Source organism: Pseudonaja textilis, chromosome 6, assembly GCF_049901715.1.
Source record: "Pseudonaja textilis isolate UNSWEBS1 chromosome 6, rPseTex1.2, whole genome shotgun sequence".
NCBI classification, from domain to species: domain Eukaryota; kingdom Metazoa; phylum Chordata; class Lepidosauria; order Squamata; family Elapidae; genus Pseudonaja; species Pseudonaja textilis.
The window spans coordinates 38,917,985-38,938,807 of NC_141995.1; the positions used below are offsets into that span (position 1 = coordinate 38,917,985).

Genomic DNA, 20,823 nt, shown 5'->3' on the forward strand with positions numbered 1-20,823 from the left:
ATGGTATTTGTAATGTAAACAATAATAGATGTATTAAAATAATTATATGAAATAACTGACTTTTGAACATTTGCAAAACTATATAATGAACAATGCCACAGATGTTAATAAAATATCACTGCATGTCCAATGTGCTGTTTTTTTCTTGAAAATGCAGTTTTTGTTAATGTTTGTTTTTAGTATGATTTCCTAAATAAAACCAATTTTTAGAATCACTATCATTTACAATGTTATGGTGCAATAAATGATAGAAAAACAATACTATATCTGAGAGTCAGACAAATACATTAAACATCTTTCAGTTCTGTGGAGAAGTATTCTAATTCCTTTGGATAGGAGAAAGAATATTGGATATAGGATTGTTTGAATTTTGATAAATCTTTACTGTGAATGTTATCAGACTTCATGTTGGTCATTGTGATGTGGAAAGAACATGAGTAATCAACTGACAACAAAGTCTTAGTTCCATTTATCTAATTTTAAAAAAATTATGCAATGCGCAATGGGAACATAGGAAATGATTCTCCTCTCCCTCCCCCCCCCCCAAATCTCCTTCAATCAATTCAGTCAAAGAGGAATCTAGGGTCAGTGGTATATATTCTTAAACAATCAGGGATGGTTTAGGCCAGTCCCACCCTACAGTTGTTACTATAAAACCCTGTATGGCATAGGCTCTGAACAGAGGGAACATTTGCCTCCAACAGTTTCTATCCATCCAGTAAGTGTTGGCAGAGCGGATGTTCTCCAAATCTATTAAACATTGTCAACTTATAAGATCAAGGAAGCCTTTTCTTATTTCATCCTCTCCCCAGAGGTGTGGATTTGCCCTAAAGTTCCAGAAAGCTCAGAAAACCTGGCCTAGAGTTGATGTATTATTGTTTGTGTGGGGCAGCTGTTTTATTTGATTTTTGTTGTATGTAAGTTTTTTTTTTAGCCTGGACTGTCTCTTGGGTTTGATGGTTTCATCTGATTTACAGTTTTTCTGATCGTATATGCCATCCAGAATCTACTATAGTTGACAGCTAATAAATTGTTGCTTTAAAAAAATATAAACTTGCATGCAAATTAAGACAATTGGTTAACTAATAGAAGGTGGCTATATAACACAAAGTTAAACAATAAAATGTTCTGCATATCTGAATGCTTACAAGTAGTCCTCACATTATGAGATAATGGAGCCTGCCCATTATGGTTGTAGCTTATGACAGTTTTATATTGAGTCACTTGCTTGATTGACCCAGTTTTATGATCTTTTTTGTGGTGGTGGTTAAGCGAACAAATGCTCACTAAGGACCAATTTTGCCCGAAAAGCAAACGTAAACGTCAGTTTTCAGCAAAGTTGTTGTAACACACAAGTCATATGATTATGAGATGTTGCAAAGAGTTGCTGAGGAGGAGGGAGTGTCAGAACTTCAAATCTTGGGTCTTAAGTAGCCCCAGGGAAGTCCATTGTAATTTCAAATGCTAAGTGACTGGTCATAAGTCAAGAACTCCCTGTACTATTTATGTGCAGTTTTTTACAAGTTAAAAATAAGAAAAACTGTGCTTGTCATATTCATTCTTTTCTTATTTTGAATGTGTATGCATTTGAACATATGTATGCATTGAAATTTGCAGACAAGTGTCATGTTTAACTTTATGCTATGTACAGGCTAAGTCAGTTTTGGTTCACATAACGTTTCACTGTAGCAAACAACTGAGCTTTTATATGCAGTTATATAAATTTCACATTCTCTCTGATTCCTGTTATCATAGTGAAGTTCCTACCATACAAATTCTAGGCACATCATGTTTCACTCAAAAAGGAAGTCATTGGCCTCTATCAATCTGGAAAAGTTTACAAAATCATTACTAAAGATCTTAATCCCTTCTGATCCACAATCACATACATAGTTTTAAAATTAAGATTTGAGTTAACTGTTAATCTTCCCATCCTGTCAAAATTATTCCAAGTGTTAGGTTTACGTGGAAGTGAAGATTGTTTCTCCTTCATATGCTGTGAAGATTTTCACATATAAAAGATGTTTCAACCCACAGAAAGGGAGTGGAAAGGCAGGGAAATGTTTCTGAAAGAATCCTCCTTCGTTTTCTAAAGTTAAAGGAAAGGAAAGGAAAAATATTTTCAAGTCTTGCAAGTGTCTGTTAATGTAATGTAAGAACTGACCTATGCCAAAAATCTAGGACAGGGAGCCCAAACTCTAGTTGCCATGAGGGATATAGCTTCCTATATCACATACGCATACAGGACCAAGTGCCCTGTTGAAAAAAATGAAGAATATCACTCTATGTCATCAAACATAACAAACAAGTTCGCATTCTCTTGCTTGTTATCTGCGTCAAATGTATGTATCATGGAAGCTAAGCTTTAACAGATAACAGATAATCAGAGTTGGAAGGGACCTTATAGGTCATCTAGTTCAACCCCCCATCCAAGCGGGAGACCCTACACCATTTCTGACAAATGGCAATCCACTCTCTTCTTGAAAGTCTCAAGTGATGACTTTTATTTAATTTATAAATAGCTGAAAATCAGAAATCTGTAAGGATATTATCATTTTATCATTTGGAGTTAGGCTGCAAAATACATGGTTTTTAAAACTGTAAGACTGCCATGACTATAATATATTAAAAAGAAACGGCACTGGAAAATAACTGTTTTTACCATCCTAAGATATGTCTCACACTCTGTTGCCATACTTGTAGATAGATGCCATAAAAACTTAGATCTTGATTGGTCTCAAATTGACCAAGTCATGAATCTCCCTAGTCTCCCTCTTCCCTAAACTCCCTCCTCTGTTATCTGAGGATAATGGAAATAAATGTATACTTGACAGCTAACCACTGGCAAAGTAAATCTTCTACATTTAGAGAATAAAAGTTAATTTGTGTAATGTTGACGCACTGCTGAAACTGAGGTGTCATAGACATGGTAGGTCACCATAAGAAATATAAGTAGGAGTTATAGAAAATGAAATATTTTCATGATTTAGAAAATATGAACAATTTAAAATGAACCAAGAAACAAGAATTATTAGCTAAAAGGATAAATTCTCAAAAGGAAAAGGAAAAGCTGGTTAGAAATATATTTTTGTAATGCTTTTAAATATATATAATCTCTCAATTCATGCTAAAAATGAGCAGATTTAATTGATAGTTAAGCAGTAGTATTATTTCTGCTTCTTAAAAAGCTCATACATGCAAAAAAATATATCCCCAGGGATATCAAATCCTTGGCCTGTATGCACTGAAAATAAAATTATTAACCAAAGCATATATGCTAAAAACAGTCTACTTATTTCAGATTTTATGTGAAGAAACAGAGAAGTGGCCAAAACAAGCTATTTCATAAAGTAAAATTACTTCTCAGGATTTTGTAAAAGTAGTTGAGAATGCTCAAAAATTTGGCTTTGCTGGGGTCACAGTAATCCAGAGCTCCTGCTTCAAGACTGAAGGAGTCCTCAGGCAAGATATTCTCATTAGGCTCCTAGGAAGAAATTAGACATGCAGCTTGTGAACCTTCTTATATTGCCTCTGACCTTTTCTCTTCTCTGTGCAAAGTGAGACTGGAGGCATCCTTGGGGCAGATGAGCTTTTTTCAGCTTTATTTTGCATAAAGAAAGAAACTTCTTACACTGTTTACAGGTTTCCAGTTTCTACTTTACATGTCTTTATCTTCTTTTGCCTATTTCTCCAAATATTGCGTGAACACAAATTGATTCCTTAAATAATAATCATCACACAGAATTACTAACAGATTATCACTCCTTTAAGAGCAGCTTGCTGTCATTTTGGCAGCACTGAGCTTTAGGGTTTACTGGATATGATCTAGAGCAATGGTCCCCAAGCTTTTGGGCACCAGGGGTCTGTTCTGTGGAGAGGTTTTTTTCTGTGGACTTGAGGGGGTGTGGTTGTGCGTGTTGCCTGCATCCTGCAGATGGGCTTTGCTTGTTTGTACGGCTCGGTGGCATGCTGCAGCCCAGCACTGATCCACGGACTGGGGTTGGGGACCCTGAGCTATACAACAGATTTTCACCAGTAACAAGAGGCTGGCATCTTCAATGAAACATCAGGAAGTTCCATAATTACCAACAGATACTGGCTGTCAAAGTTCACATCAATATATTGCTCCAATGTATTTAACCAGGGCTCAATCCTACAGGTATATTTAGAAAAAGAAAAAAAAAACCTCTGCTTTTTGAGTCTTGTCATAGGAAGTGAACCTACACGTTTTTTAAATTACCCTGCTATACTGTTTCATGAAAGTAATTAAAATATAATATTTGATATAACTAAGGAAAGTTTTTTTTTGATTGAGTAAAAGAAGCACAGTCATCACAAGTTATTTTTTGTTGTTTAACATTTCCTAGAGTCTTCAGAAACAAGTTGCAAACATACCTCGAAAAGGGAAGAAAAATATAAGGGAAATAACTTGTCCAAACAGACTATAAAGCAGTCCTTGCCCATTGCTGATCCTCAGACAGGCAAATTAATTGAACCGGATAAGAATACAAAATGCTTTGGAGGGTGATCTTGGTGAAGTTTGGAGCCACTTTGGTCTGATGTTTAAGGCACCGGGCTAGAAAACAGGGGATCGTGTGATCTAATCCTGCTTTAGGCATGAAAGCCAGCTGGATGACCTTGGACTATTCACTTGACTCAGCCCAAATCACTTCACAGGGTTGTTGTGGGGAAAACAGGAAGAGGGAGATGTGTTGGATATCTTCACTGCCTTGAGTTATTTGTAAAAACAATAAAAGTGGGATTTAATAAATAAGTAAATAATATTTTCCGGGCGGTGTAGGTTAAACATGGAAATGGCAGGAATGGCAAGGGCTAAGGTCTTTCTCTTGTTCCCAGCCAATAGTTTAAAAAGTTTCTCAATTTTTCAACCATTTTAGGTGCATTTGCTTTATAAATAGGGACAGCCCATTTTAGGAAGATTTCATATCATGTTAATAATCTGGCTACAATCCACTGATTTTTCCTTTTATACCAAAGTCCTATTTTCATATGATTTATATGTCTAAAGCATCAGCTTTAGAGTGAGGGGCAGGAGTTTGTGTATTGCAAGTAGATTACACCTGTACTATGGTAGTAAAAGCTTAAGTTAGCCAGTATAACAGAAGGATTATTCACTGTTGGTTTTCTTGATACAGATTGTGCAATTTGTGTTGGCTATGGAGATAAGATTTACAGTACTGTGTGTTTACCTCATTTTAAATACCTAACACGTACACCATTTTATAATTTATTTTGTGGTTTGCATCCCATTTTCATTCTATTTTAAAGATGGCATGAGCACAGAACAGTTGTTAAATTTTAAACTAGAAACAATTAATATATATGTACAAGGCCATAATTCACTATGGTTTTTTTTAAACTACTGCAATTTGCCACTTTCATATATTGTTCTCTGTTCCTTTGAAAACAGGTAGGAAAGATGAAGCATTCAGAATGTGTACACTAACATTAATACCAATGCTTCAGTCTTCAAAAGAAGAAGACACATTTTGCTGAAGTTAAAAGTTAGGCAAATTTCCCCCACCCCACAAAACCCTAGGATTTTAACTTATAGTGTAAAGTAGTATTTTGAAGAAGTGTATCCATTTTTGGTGCTGATCATTCAATACTCAGCTTAATAAATAAATAACACTACTCTGCTTCTGACCCAAGTCATGCTGGAAAGGCAACGGTCAAGTGTAGTCCATTTATTGCTCAATTAACACAGCATCAAACAGCCCACCAATGGTGCCAATGAAGCTCCACTCTAGTCTGCAGTTTTCCCTCAGTCCTGGTTCCACAAACTATATCCTATGTGACGCACAAGGCAAAGAGAGAAATCCCAATAGCCACAATTACCAAGTCCACAGCACAAAGTCCAGGGTTCCAAAAAACAAAGCACAGTCCCAGAGTCTGAAGTCATACAGTCCAGTCCAAAGTATACAATGAAGTCCAAAGTTCAGACCCAAGAAACACAAACCAATATTCATGAGGCAGCATGCAGAAAAGCTGGGAAGGTGATCACAACAAACATTCAACTAAAATTGTGCCTTCCAGGTGTTCCTTGTGAGTGGGACATGGCTGTTTCATCACGAGCAACATTGCTGACCTCCCCTGTGCGTCCTTCTGCTCTGCTCTCTGCACCTGCAGATCAGATAGGGAAGGTAGCTGTTCCTCATCAGTGGCAATCTGTAGCCTGTCATCACCGCTGACCCTCCACAGCTGATCCTCTCCAATAGGTGGCTCCCTGTCCAGTTGGCCTCCCTTCCTAATGCTGGATGGGCCAGGATTGCAATGTCTTCAGGCATAGGATTCTCCTGACATTCTGGGAAGGGTGTGCCATCCCCATCAGATGGTCAGTCCTCCTCCTCCTCCTCCTCCTCCTAACCAGAATGAAATGGGGGTCATCACATACTTTAAAGAGGCTTCACTTTGATGATCTTCCATTGCAAATAATTCCACATCATTCTATCTTTCCATTTCAATTTCTTAAATGTTAAGGAAATACTTAAATACTTAAAATAATAAATATTTAATTTTATTTGGTTAAAGTTTATTTAATTTAATATAATTTATTTGTTTAAATAATAAATTAAATAATGAATTTAAAAAACATTAAATAATTAAAAACTTAAAACATCATTATTTTGTGTTTTTTAATAATTTGTAAGTAGAGTTGTAACTTAAGACAAATATTCAAACCCCAAGTCATGCTAGTATTTAAAAGTATTTAAAATGTAAAATTATATTCTGAATAGAAATATTATTTTCAAGTATGATCTCAATCTAAGGAAATACACTTTTTTCAACAAAAATGTAATGAAATATATGAAAAATGAATATATTTAAGAACAACAGTAAGAGAAACAGAGAAAGACAAAATATTTATATGATGAGAAACCACAGTGAGGCAACGAGAATGAGAAAGCCAAAGACTAAAAAAAATATTCTGAGAAGAAGAAGAAGGAAAGGTGAAGCTATAGTAGCTGGCAATACAAAATGAACCTTAGACAGCATTGTCTTTTGAAGATGGGGCAGAAAACTCTGACACAAAATTTCTGAAGAAGGTAAGTGAGCATTGTGGGGAAAATTTATCCAATACAGAGAAGGCAAAGAGAGGGAAATCACATCTTGATAACTTAGGAAAATGCCAGCCATTGTATTTGACACATTTTTTAAAAACTTTGGAATAGCAATACTTACGTTTAGTCCACCTAAGGTTTCATCCATAGTCAGAAGAGAACGAGCTCACTTGAAAATGCCTAGCAATACCTTAAGCCAAACCCCTTTTTATTGTTTTATTATAGCTACTTATCAGCTGCAGATGGTTGGGAGAAGTCACTGTACTATAACAAGTTAGTGCCTGAAAACAAAATCAATAGCTTGCTTTTTTTTGCTGGTAGTTAAAAAACAAAAGGGATGCAAACGCCACTCTGCATGGTCAATGGTGACTCTGCTAAGCCAGTCAGCCTCAATATTGGCCATGCCTGCAATGTACTCAGCTCTGAGAGACACCTGGTGTCTCTCTGCCCATAAACTGAGCTGCTCTGCCTCCAGCATCAGAGGCCCTGAATGAGTCCCACCTTCACGGTTAATGTGTGCCTTGGTTGAGACATTGTCAGTCAAGATTAGGATGTCCTTACCTGAGACCATGTCCTCAGAGCCAGATGGACCACTCGAAGCTCTAACCAATTAATATTATGGTCCAAATCTGCCTGGGATCATTGTCCTTGGAGCACCCTGGATTGAATGTGGGCACCCCAGCCATGAAGACTGGCATCTGTGGTCAGCACTAATCTGCTCAGTTCCTTGAATAGGATTCCCATAGAAAGCGCCTCAGATGACCATTTTAAGACTTAAGAACCAACGGAGTTAATCTGACCTGTAAGAGGGAACAACTCCTACCTGTCTTCTGATAAGGTAGAAGGAACCATTGGAGTGACCTGGCATGCAGTCTAGCCCAGGGCACTATATTAATGCATGATACCATTTTCCCCAGGAGCTTAGAAAACATAGCCAGGGATACCTTAGGTTTAGATTTCACTTGTCCAATTAACTCCCTGATACTCTCCTGACATTCTTGGGATAAGGACACCTTGCAGGAATTAATATCTATCTATAACAGCTCCCAGATGGAGTAAGGTATTGGTGGGAGTGAAGTGGCTTTTGGCCTTGTTGCCAGAGAAGCCATGCTCCTGGAGCACCTGAATGGTGATCTCTAAATCCTCTACAGCTCTAGATGGGGAAGATGACTAGACCAATATGTCATCAAGATAACACTAGACCCTAACTGGTATAGCCCTAAGGTGAGCTGCCAACATCTTAGTGAATGACATGGGGGCTGAGGAAAGTCCAAAGGGCAAGGCCCTTTATTGGTAGTGCCTCCCATTGTAGCAGAACCTGAGGAATTGTCGATGAGCAGGGATAATAGGGACATGGAGATAGGCCTCCATTAAATCAATGGAGGTAAGGAAGTCCCCCTCCCTAATTCCCTCCAGGATGGACTGGAGTGAATGCATCTTGAACCACCTGTATTTCACCGGCGGTTAAGGAGCTTCAAATCCAGAATTGCCCTACATCCCCCCAAGGTTTTTGGGATTACAAACAATATGGAATAGAATCCCATGCCTTGTTGACCCTTAGGCACTGGCTGAATAGCCTGAATCTCCAGCAGGTGCTGAATAGCTGTTTCCATAAGGTTCCTTCTCTCTGTATTCCTAGAGATAGGGCAACAAATGAAAAACCTTGGGAACATAGAGAGGAATTCTATAGATAGTCCAGAGCGGACTGTCTCCAGGACCTAGTTGTCAGTGGTTACTTCCTCCCAACACCTGGCAAACAAGTCCAGACGTCCCCCAATGGGAAGGTTGGTCTCCATTTTATCTGGGTGTCGGAAGGGATGACCCTCAGCCCCTTGAAATAATTTGAAATAATAATTTATATCCAGTTAATGAATTATCAATCTTAAATGTTAAGTTTTTATTATTCATCTATGTAATAATCATTTGTTTCGGAAATGCTTGGAAAGAAATAGAAATTTCTGATGATAGTTTTTAACCATATTCAGTTAGAAAGTCCCTTGCATGGCTCTAGGGCAGCCTCTATCTTTCAGTTTAATCTATATCAAAAGGTTATTCTAAGAATAAAATAGGAGGCACAAAGAATATATACTACCCTGGATTCCATGAAGAAAAGGTGATGTAAATACCAAATATAGTTAATGGTAACCACAAAAACTTTAGAACTTTCTAGTTTTCAATTTTTTTAACAAAATGATATAATATTATATACAATATACTGTATATAAGAAAAAAAATCTCTATGAATATTGTTGTAATAGCAATAGCACTTAAACTTATATACCGCTTCATAGTGCTTTATAGCCCCCTCTCTAAGCAGCTTAGAGAGTCAGCATATTGCCTCCAACAATCTGAGTCCTTATTTTACTGATCTTGGAAGGATGGAAGGCTAAGTCAACCTTGAATCAGTGAGACTTGAACTGCCAAACTGCTGGCAGCCAGCAGTCAGCAGCCTGCAGTACTGCATACTAACCACTGTGCCACCATCAACTCTTATAATAATAGTTGGTTCTTTATAATAAAATAATAATAAAATCATCAATTTGGTTCAGTACCTATAAATATTGTTAGTTACAATTAAATTGCAATTTAGTTACATTAAAGTCCACCAAAAAGTGTTAAAGGTTTATTTCTTTTTGTTGTACATAATAAAGTACCTAATCATCTGAATAATTTTAGGAATGTTTGATGAAATGAATTAGATTATTGTTAATCTCCACAGCATTCCTTTTTTCATTCTAAAATCTTTACCATTTTGTGTATAGCATTGATTTTAATATAGAGGAGGGGATATCTTTGTCGGCAATACAGTTGACTCTAAGAAAAGAATAATTAAAACCAGTTATAGAGGACCCATCCTTTTTTAATATAATCATTATATGCACTGGAAGGACTGAAATTACCCATTAACTCCTTCCATGACTTAAGAACATCAAAAGTTAATTCATTATTCTTACATCAAGAATCTTGTTAAAGTGGAACAAAATCAAGATATATTAGCCATATGTTTTTGCACAATCTATTAAATCTTCTCAAGTAACCATATGCCACTACTACTTCTGAATTGTCATATTTTCCAACCCCACAATTAAATGTCTTCCACTGCCATCAGATATAACAATGACTATTTTTTATAAATATAACAGAAGACTGAACAAATTCATAGAGGACAGCCTATCAATGATTTTAGTCTTAATGTCTGTTCTATGAATTATATTGCTTAATGAATCACAAGGTTTATTTTTCAAATATTAACTGTTGGAGAGTAATAGCTATTACACATCTGTTTATGTTCTAAATATCCAGGTATCTAGCTTGCTTTATGTGGCACAAAATACCAGTGTACGTGTGCCTTTTGTATATCTAACCATGTGGGCACTTCTGAAGCTCTTATTTTTGAATAGTTAAAGCAGCTGTTCATTTACAAAGTGCATATAACTGCCTTAGAAATTGTTTCAAAGTAGATTGCTGCATTACATAGTTGAATGAAGCAAGAGAATATATGTACTTGATAACTGTTCAACCTTTCCTTTCAAAATGGCACCCTCAGCTCTTAACACATTATCTCAAGTGACTGAGAAAAACGAAATAGTATATTGCTGGTGTTTTTTTAAATAGAGAATTAGGGAAATTAGCTAGAAAGCAAGAAAGAGTGATCTTTCTACAGGGTTTTAAAAGTCATTAGAAACCAAAGAGACTATTGACTCAAATAATGTGTTCCTACCCCTGCAAAGTAGCCAATGAAGTGCAAAGGTCAAGTCTGTAACAAACTTAAAAAAAAAAACACTAGCCAAGCAAATAGGAGCACTCAAGACAACATATAGGTTATCGGTGACTTACAACTAGTGAGTTAACAACTGCTTGAAACTACAATGGACTTTAAAAAGGTTACCTGTACCCAGTTCTTAAAGTTTCTACTGCACTGCACCATCTCCTAGGGTACACAATCACATTTTGGGTCCTTGGTAAGTGGCTCTCATTTACAACATATGTCCTGCGATCACATGATCAAGTTTTGCTGTTTTTTGCCATTTTCTAGCAAAAACTGGCAAAAAATTCCATTGGATAAAATGTGTTTCGACTTATAACAATGCAATTCACTTAATAATCATGGAGACTCAGTTAATGACTGTCATAAAAATGATCATAAAATCAAGTCTGGTCTTGCCACCAAAATTCTGGTCTTAACTGTGATTATACAACTAGGTCTACCTGTTTGGGAAAAGAATAGTTCAAAACCACAGCAAGAATACGCAAGATTGCATTTACAATGGGAAGAGTGAGCATAAAAGAACATCATCGTCTTGCCCTTCAAAAATTGTTGCTGGTTCATTTAGGAAATGGAGAAATTAGACAATACAGTTAAACCCATAGAATTGAGTATTTATATTTTCACATTCCTATGTTGCCTATTCTGCCAGTCTAGACAGCTTACATTATATAAAATTTAAGGCATATGCTGTCAACTCATAAAACATTTCTATGGTCTTTTAGAATTGCCAACAGAAAGGGAGGGGGGAGCAGTGCAACAGCTTGCAAACTGAAACTGCATTCCATAAATGTTTTCAAAGATAGTAACTAGGTGACTGAAGTTTCTGCTGCACAAAATTCTAACTGGAGATATGGATGTGTCCCATTGGAGAATATGAATTATGATACACCTGGGGGGTGGGGGAAAACCTGGGTCTAGGGTAACAACAAATGATGTGTCTCAGCGTTGGCTACACCCAGACAATGCCTCACCTTTTAACTCCCAATAAATCCTTTTGAAGTTTTGGAAGTTTGGCTCGAGACTCATGATTTAAATGGGGTTAAGTGCCAGAATCCTGACATATACTGTATAAAAATATGAAAACCTGTAACAATAAGCTACCATTATGTAAGAATGCCTGAATCTTCTCTGAAAGGCTAAATTTATTATTTTCTGTAAAGGAAAAATACTGCAATGGTTGATGCATGATCTATGAGAGGGAACTTCTTTTACTTTTCACTTCCTGTAAAAAAAAATTCATAATAAGTTTTATATAATGTGTTAAGACATAGTTAGAATGCTTTGAGCCTAAGACACACATCTCAGATAGGATCACCCATCCCAACAATATCATGAACTAAGGACCTAATAGCCACATTGAAGGAATAGATCATTTCTTGTGCTGTGGGATTTCATACACAAGTTGCTCTTGCAAGGAAACTATAGCAGAAGAAGCTCAGGGACAAAGAAGCACCAGCAAGTTGCATCAGTATTAGAGTTACGAGATCTGGGCTGCAAAATAATCCAGATAAATGTTAAATATCAACAAGTTTTCAGTATTCCTTCAATGCAATTTGCTCTATACTAGTCTGTATGCACTGAGGCTGGCTGCTGCTTCCCGTCACTCATTGTGCACTTTATAGATGCATGCCAACCATGCAACAGACCACGTCTAAGTTTACTTTGTTTAAGATTGAAAACTTTTTTTTAGGTTTACAGGATGTTTGTCCTCAATCACCACAAGACATTTGCAGCAGTACAGTTGCAAAGCTTGAATACAGGTATTCATTTTATATTATTTATTATACCCTTTTCCAACAGTGACCACAGCATGACTGACTTTTGTCTCAACATATGTCCATGCAAAAATCAACACGATAATGTGATCCCCAATTATAACTTCAAAAAAGGCAACTATGATCTTATAGACAACGATCTCTCATCCTTTGATTGGCAATTTCTATTCACTGGATGCAATACTGTTGAAGACCCTTATAAGATATTTTTACTTGAAGTTAAAAGAGTCATCAAACTATATGTACCAATAACAACTCCAAAAACCAGAAAAAACAGATTACCCATAACAATAAGGAAGCTTCAATCCAAAAAGAGATCACTTTGGCGAAAAAACAAATCTGGCCACGTTGCCAACTTCAAAAGCTGATACAAAAATTTATGCCACCAGATAAAGACTGAATGCACCAATTATCACATTAAACAAGAGGAAAACCTTGTAGGCACCAATTCCACCCGTGCTTTCTACAATTTTGTAAACAACAAACTAAAAGACTCAAGGTCCATCCCACCCCTGAAAGGACCTAATGGTAAAGACTGCAATGACAACACTATTAAAGCCAACATCTTTAACACATTCTTTGGCTCAGTATTTGTAAACAGCAATGGATCATGCCCAGTATTTCCTAGTCGAACCACAGGCAACTACAATGATCTAATACATATCGATTTTACAGAAGACAATGTTGAAAAAGCACTAGGCAATCTAAAACCATCTCTATCTATTGGACCGAACGGAATATGTGCCTACTTCTTAAAAAGGCTATCCACTGCCATAGCAGAACCTCTAAGCTTAATCTTCAAAAAAAATTTCAGGACTAGCTCCTTGCCAAAACTATGGTCACAAGCTACAGTCATCCCCATCTTCAAAAAGGGAAACCCCAGCCTAGTTGAAAATTACAGACCAAAGTCTTTATGCTGCATCACCTGTGAAGTCATGGAATCAATTATTAACCAATCCATTATCCTCCACTTAGAGACAAACAACCTACTCTCTAATAAACAATTTGGTTTCAGAAAAAAACTATCCTGCAATCTGCAACTCTTACACTGCAAAAACATATGGACTACACAATTCGATCAGGGCAAAGCAATAGACACAATCTACATAGACTTCTGTAAAGCCTTTGATTCAGTGGTACATGACAAACTACTCCTAAAACTAAAATCTTATGGTATCTCTGGATACCTGCATAACTGGATAGAAGCATTCCTGTCAGACAACAAATGGTCAAAATTGGGAGCGTCTTATCAAATTCTGCTCCTGTCAACAGTGGTGTCCCCCAAGGCAGTGTTCTAGGATCAACTTTCTTCATACTCTACATAAATGACCTCTGTTATCATATTAAGAGCAACTGCATTCTTTTCGCTGATGATGTAAAGTTATTCAACATCACAGACAATACTGCTACCTTTCAAAAAGACCTCGACTATGTATCAGAATGGTCAAACAAATGGCAACTTCAAATCTCAACAAATGCTCTGTCTTACATATTGGCAAAAAATCAGAAAATAAAATACAGACTGAATAGTCAAGACCTTGTTGATGATCCAAACTCTGTAAAGGACCTTGGAATACTCATCTCTAATGACCTAAGTGCTGGAGCCCACTGTAACTACATAGCCAAAAAGGCATTAAGAGTTGTTAACCTAATCTTACGTAGCTTTTTCTCTGGTAATTTTACACTACTAACTAGAGCATACAAAACATTTGCGAGACCAATACTCGAATATAGCTCATCAGTCTGGAACCCACATTATGTATCTGATATTAACACAGTTGAGAAAGTCCAGAAATATTTCACAAGAATAGTTCTCCACTCCTCTACTTGTTGCAGAATACCTTATGCCACCAGACTTGAAATTCTAGACCTAGAAAACCTAGAACTATGCCGCCTTCAGTCCGATCTAAGTATAGTATATAAAATCATACACTGCAATGTCCTACCTGTCAATGAATACTTCAGCTTCAACCATAACAATACAAGAGCAAACAATAGATACAAACTCAAGGTTAATTGCACCAAACTTGATTGCAGGAAATACGGCTTCAGCAACAGATTGGTCAATGTCTGGAATACTCTACCTGACTCTGTGGTTTCTTCCTGAAACCCCAAAAACTGTAACCTTAGACTTTCTACTATTGACCTCACCCCTTTCCTAAGAGGTCTGTAGGGGGCGTGCATAAGCGCACTAACGTGCCTACGGTCACTGTCCTATTCTTTTATTTTTCGTATATGTATCCATGTATTCATAACTATGTTTTTACTAATACCCATTATCTTGTAAGCAATTGACAAACCAAATAAAATAAAAATAAAATAAATTATTATATTTATATTTCCTCCTCCTAACAAAAAAGTTTTTTTAATTTCACACAAATAATTAGATGTACATAGTGTTGATCAGTGTATTTTGTCCTCAAAATATATAAGCAAAGAAATTGTCTAAATTACTGAACAGATGATTATAGCTCCTTGATTCTAGAAAGATTTTCAAGATTTTCAAGAAAAACAGCAAACAAAAAGAGCAAATAAAATAACTAGCTATACAATTGAAAGTGCTTGCACTCGACACATATACCCTTACCCATTTCACACATATCTCATGGATTACACATTTTGCACGTCTTCTCAGAACTCCTTTACATCTCTTGTTTTATAACCTAAAAGTGTTATATTCTGACCAGCTAGTTTTCTTTAGCTTTGTCATGCTGCAAAAAGTGTCATAATATTGGGTTCACTCACAAGTGCCTCAACTTACAACCACAATAATTTACGATTGGAAATTCAAGTTCCAATTGCGGTCATAAGTCAGAACTATCTATCTGTATATTTGCATTTATATTCTTATCTGCCCAATAAATAACTACTTTGGCTTTTTATGAGTAAATCAAAAGAACTGCACCACAGTTGGCTTCAACTCATCAAAATTATTAAATTAAATATGACCAACACTTATAATGTTAAAGACTAGCAATATCAAGAAGACATGTTTTTCTTGAAGCTAAAGTAGCTGAATTATATAGTGGTACTACAGGAGGGTTTTAAACAAATAGTTAATCATGTCATTCACAAAGTTTTAATGGGAGCTATCCTAATCCTAATGAATAATGTACACCCTGCAACAGAATTATGGATTTCCCTTTTAAGAAAAGTGCATGACCATAAATCATGATACTAAATTGCATGTTTGCTTTAGAACTGAAGTTTTGTACTATAAGTAACTCAAGTGAAAAAAGAGCAGCATACCATCTTTTTATAATTCCATTATTGTTACTATGAATTATTAAACTATTTCTCTCTTTTCTCAACACTGATAAAATCTATTTCATACATCACTCTGAGCTCTTACAAGTTATTCTTCCTGAACACTAACAGACTGCTGCTTTGAGAAAAACAAGAAACCTTGAACACTGCATGAAAGAAACCAAATTGACAATCCCCAAAGCAAGGAGATGCTATTTACAGATAACAGTATGCCCAATTATGTCAGGTGATTTTTGTACAGGTTATCAGAATGCATTGCATTCAGTTTCTAGTTCCCAAGATTAGAGGCAAAAGCTACCAAAAAAAAAAGCTTATTCCCCCAATTACTTAGAATATATTACCCCAAAGTATATGCCAGTGTTTCTCAGACTTAACTTATAAGAGGGAGAGATTCCAATTTCCAGAGGGTTGTCATGTCCTTGGTAGAGTCAGACTCTGAGGGAGAGGAGGAACAGCCGACAGGGAGTGGAGATGTGGCTCCAGAGGTAGTGGAGGAAGCTGGGGAAGAGCAGAGGCCGGCTGAGCAGTCAGAGGAAGAACCAGGCCTATCCCCTCTGCATCCTAGGACACGCAGGGAGGAATGGAGAAGGCAAAGGCTTGGCTTATGCGAGAGAAAGCAGCCATGATCCTTCTCATTGGTTGCAGCTGGGGAGAGAGACGATTACAACACAGCGTTGCCAGAAGCAAAGCGTGTTTTATTTTGGGCTGAAGTTATCCTGGTTGGTGTCCTTCCAACACATTGTGCCTTGTTATCTCCTTGAAGTTGGTAATTACTTATCCTGGTCCCTTGTGAAAATTTCATCATTGTAATTTGCTTGGTTTTTTATTTCATCTTTATCTGCTCATTAAGTTCAGACTGTATTGCTTTCTTTTGAAGACTATTTTTGAGTATGTTTTATCTCCAACTGAGAATTATTGAACAGTGGGGCCAAGTTGGAGGCTTTAAAGGACATTTATTTACATTTTTGATTTTGTTACATTTGTATTACACTCCGGGTCATCACAAGGTACAGCTGGGGGGTTGAAGTCCACCTATCTTAAAGTTGCCAAATTTGAGAAACATAATTTCAACCTTAGGATCAACCGCTAAATTAAGATGTGCAAAATATCCTTTTTGTAACCTCATGTTTCTTATACCCAAGTATAAAGGCTCAGTTTATGATTGATGTCATTCTGGTTGAAGAACAGATTATCACAAAAGAGCTTGGAATGTCTGTTATTGATACTACTTCATTTGCAGGTTTAATTGATTATGTGATTTGTTTTTTATAACTTTATTAAGGTTTTTGAAAGCATTAAAAAATAACTAACCAAAAGCTAACAGTCAAGAAAGAGACCAGAAAGGGAGTCAGAATATAGAGAGAAATAGCAGATAGAAATGCAAAAAAAAAATAAAAATAGAAAGAATGACTGCTTTTTTAGCAGGTATAATAAACCATGAGCTCAACTCTCACTCTTGAATATCCAGAATGCTATTCCTTTACAAACAACATCTATTTTGACTATTTATTCAAAGAACAACAAAAAGAGATATCTAAATTTGTTTGGCAAGGTAAAAAAAAAAAAAACAAGAGCTAAGTATATAGTTCCAGTTATGCCAAGGAAAGAGATTTAGCCTTATCAGATTTAAGTGTGTTTTGTGGTTTGCTGCTTAGTTTGGTTAAAAGTTTGGGAGATGCTGAGAGATGGAAGATATTGGATTTGGAAGGACATGACTAGAAATTTGGAGGCATGCCTATTTATGCTATCACAAGGTTAAAATTAATGTAAATTTTACAAATAATTTTTTAGAATGTGAAATAAACATAAACCTAGAATATTTCCCAAAATACCTTGTGGCTATTCTCACAAGAAACATTATAGAACAGAAATGGTAAGTAATCAGAAATAGCTAAAATGTAATGATTTGCTAGAATACTCACCAGATGCATTTAAAATAAAATCAAGAGAAGATTTGATATCAGGAGGATTTAAATGTCAGTGGGTTACATATATGCAACTCTCAGAAAGATTTAAACTTGATAATTTATGGTTTTGAATATGATAAAATTATCTTTGATATTTAGTAACATACCAAAAATCACTATCGTATTGCTAAAGCATATACATTTGAAACTGCAAACATAGCCTGAATAAGTTAAATAGAGCATGATGAAGCTAAACATTTTGGATATAATGAACAAATGAAGCAAAGGGAAAATATATGAACAAAGGGGGTAAAATTTACAGTATGTTACAATCCGAAAGACAATTATAAAAAAATGATGTATAGACAGTATTTATCATCAGACAGATTGTAGAAAATGTATAATGGGACTTCTATGTTGGAAAATCTAAGTGCCAAGATGGGAATTTCCACCACCTTTAGTGAACTTGTAAAAAAGCTCCCCCCCTCCTCGCCCCGCTTGACTACTGCAATACCTGCTAATTGGGGCTGCACCTGAAGATCACACAGAAACTTCAACTGGTCCAGAATGCACCAGCATGAGCAAGTTGCACAGGTTGGTGGTTTGATTCCAGGTAATTCCAGATAAAGCCTTATGTGGCACAGACAATGATTAAATGAGGGAGTGCCTGTCAAATCTGCTTGACTAATTTGATTCTGCAGGGTTGGTGTACTCCAGGTTTCTTCAGTTAAACATACTCTAGAAATTCAGACTCTAGAAATCTGCCTTGTCTATAGCAGCACTTGCCCTCTGGAACAAGCTGTTTAGAACAGCCACAAGGACCTGGCACTTCATCCAGGCCTTTAGAAAGAGAAAATAAGACTTCATTGTGCATGCCATATTTTTTCTTTTACCTCCTACACTTAGTGATTTGATTGTAATTTTTTATTGTTGTGAGCCACCAGGAGACACTGAATAAAGTGGCATACAAGTTTTAATATTGCAACACATGGGGGTCAAAAATTAATTATAGATACGTATTTCTGGAACAGTTGATTTTATTAAGACCATTATGAACTTGTTGCATTGCAAATGACTACAGTTCTGTTATATGAAGTGAAGAATATTTAACTTTCTATTGAAAATGGCTCAGATTTATGCCAAATATTATATTGCAATAGGGCCATCAATGCAACCTGAACAGCCCATCATAAAAGCAGTTCTAGCAATGAAAACAAGTACTATTTTTTAAAGAAGATGATTTAGGGTGGATCTGGTCTTTATTATAGCAGCTCCAGACATCAAGACAGGTAGTCCTCAATTTATTACCTTAATTGGATCTGAAATTTTCATCATAAATAACTGGAATCATAAAACAAGTTGGACCTGATTTTCTGATAATTTTTATGGTGATTGTTAAGTGAGTCATGTTGTTAAATGACTCACATGGTCATTAAGTGAATCCAGCTACCTCAATGAACTTTTTTTGCTTAAAGTTGGCAAAAAAAAGTTGCAAACTGTGATCACTGGCCATAAGATGCTGCAATCTGTCATAAATGTGAGTCAGTTGCCAAGCACCACTATTACAATCATGTGGTCATGGGGCTAGTTTGACTGTTTGAAGTGCAAGTACAGATCATTTGTCAAGTTTTTCAAGGCTATCATAACTTTGAACCATCATTAAACGCATGTCTGTAAGCTGAAAACTACTTGCATACGTTCTGGGCCTCATAAAATCAATTGAGTGGCTTAGATGCCCTATTCTATACAATAAGGTTTAAAACATACATAAAAATAAAATAAGTAACAGACAATTCATAATTCCAATAAACAAACCCAATTCAAACCAAAGGCACAATCAATTCATCTACCCCAAGGTACAATTCTTAGGAGGAATGCTACTTCAAAGAACAGGAACAGCATCCCATCTTCAAGGTTACTTTACCTGGGTGAAGAGGTTCTAAGAAACCTTTTTTACCTGGTATTTTAGATGGACATAAATAATTGGAACAAAGCAATTCCAAAGATATGTAGGTCGTAAGCTACAATAGTCATAGTTTTAAAAGTGAAATAAGCACTTTGAATTTATTTCAAAGCAAACTGTAACCAATGCAGTCCTAGCATCAGTGTAGTTTATAACCAAATCGCAATGTATCCATAATAATACAAGCTGCTGCAACAGTATTGTTTCCACTTGGTTTACAAAGCAGCCTCAGATAGAATGATTATGATAATTCAAATGACACTAGTGTGAATAAGACTGCATCTAAAACTATGCCAACTGTGATCAAATATACCCGTGCATAAGGGTTGAAAGTAGATTCTTTACTTCTGTGTAATCATACAAAACAAACCTGATATACATTTGTGTATATTTTATTGGGAGTAAGTCACTTGATAACATAATAAGATTTAATTTCAAAGTTAGAATTAAAATAAGAAGTTCACCTGTTAAATAGACTGTATATTATCAGAGAATAAGAATCAAACTATGTATATATTGAATTCAGATAAAAGAGAATTACCTATTTTTCCTTCTTTTTGTACATAATTTTGTCTGAAGTCAAGACCTATACATTAGTTATCGATTATCTCAAGTACCAAGTACAACCTCTGTCTGTTTGTTTTGTAACAGTGAGTAAAGAGATTGACAGGCATTAATAGAGTTACTCCAAACACTGTCTCCTACGCTATTTAAACAAGGACTTCACTTCATTAGCTTTTCTGAAAGAAAATACAGTCAAGCTAAGGACTGAAAATGTCTCAAGCCTTCTGAAATAGGGACATTAATGAAATAGTAGTTATTTCAAGCCTCATTATCACAAAATATAAGTTATATGTCTTTCCTTTATTGAAAAAAAATGGTTATAGAGTTGCATTTGTAGTAATCTAGATGAAAAGAAAAACCAAACATAGGATTAGTTGTAGTCACATTTTAGGAGAGCCAACATAACAAATCAGTATTTAATTTTAGTCTGAATATCAAGAAATCTGAATGTACATAATATACTGTATTTGTTTTCAGAAAAAATATGCTTAGCCCA

At 35.9% G+C, this 20,823-nt stretch overlaps 1 protein-coding gene across 2 annotated transcripts in view; it reads right to left on the bottom strand.

Annotated features, from left to right (window-relative positions):
- The window catches only part of WWC2 (WW and C2 domain containing 2), a 144,318-nt gene that overhangs the window by 121,213 nt on the left and 2,282 nt on the right, over positions 1-20,823 (bottom strand). The window contains exon 1 of one of the 2 annotated variants that reach the window (XM_087936353.1): positions 3,361-3,446. The exons of the other annotated variant lie outside the window; for it this stretch is intronic. The gene's annotated coding sequence lies outside the window, so the exon portion shown is untranslated. Of the gene's footprint in view, positions 1-3,360; positions 3,447-20,823 lie in introns of those variants that run through there. 2 annotated transcript variants of the gene reach the window in all.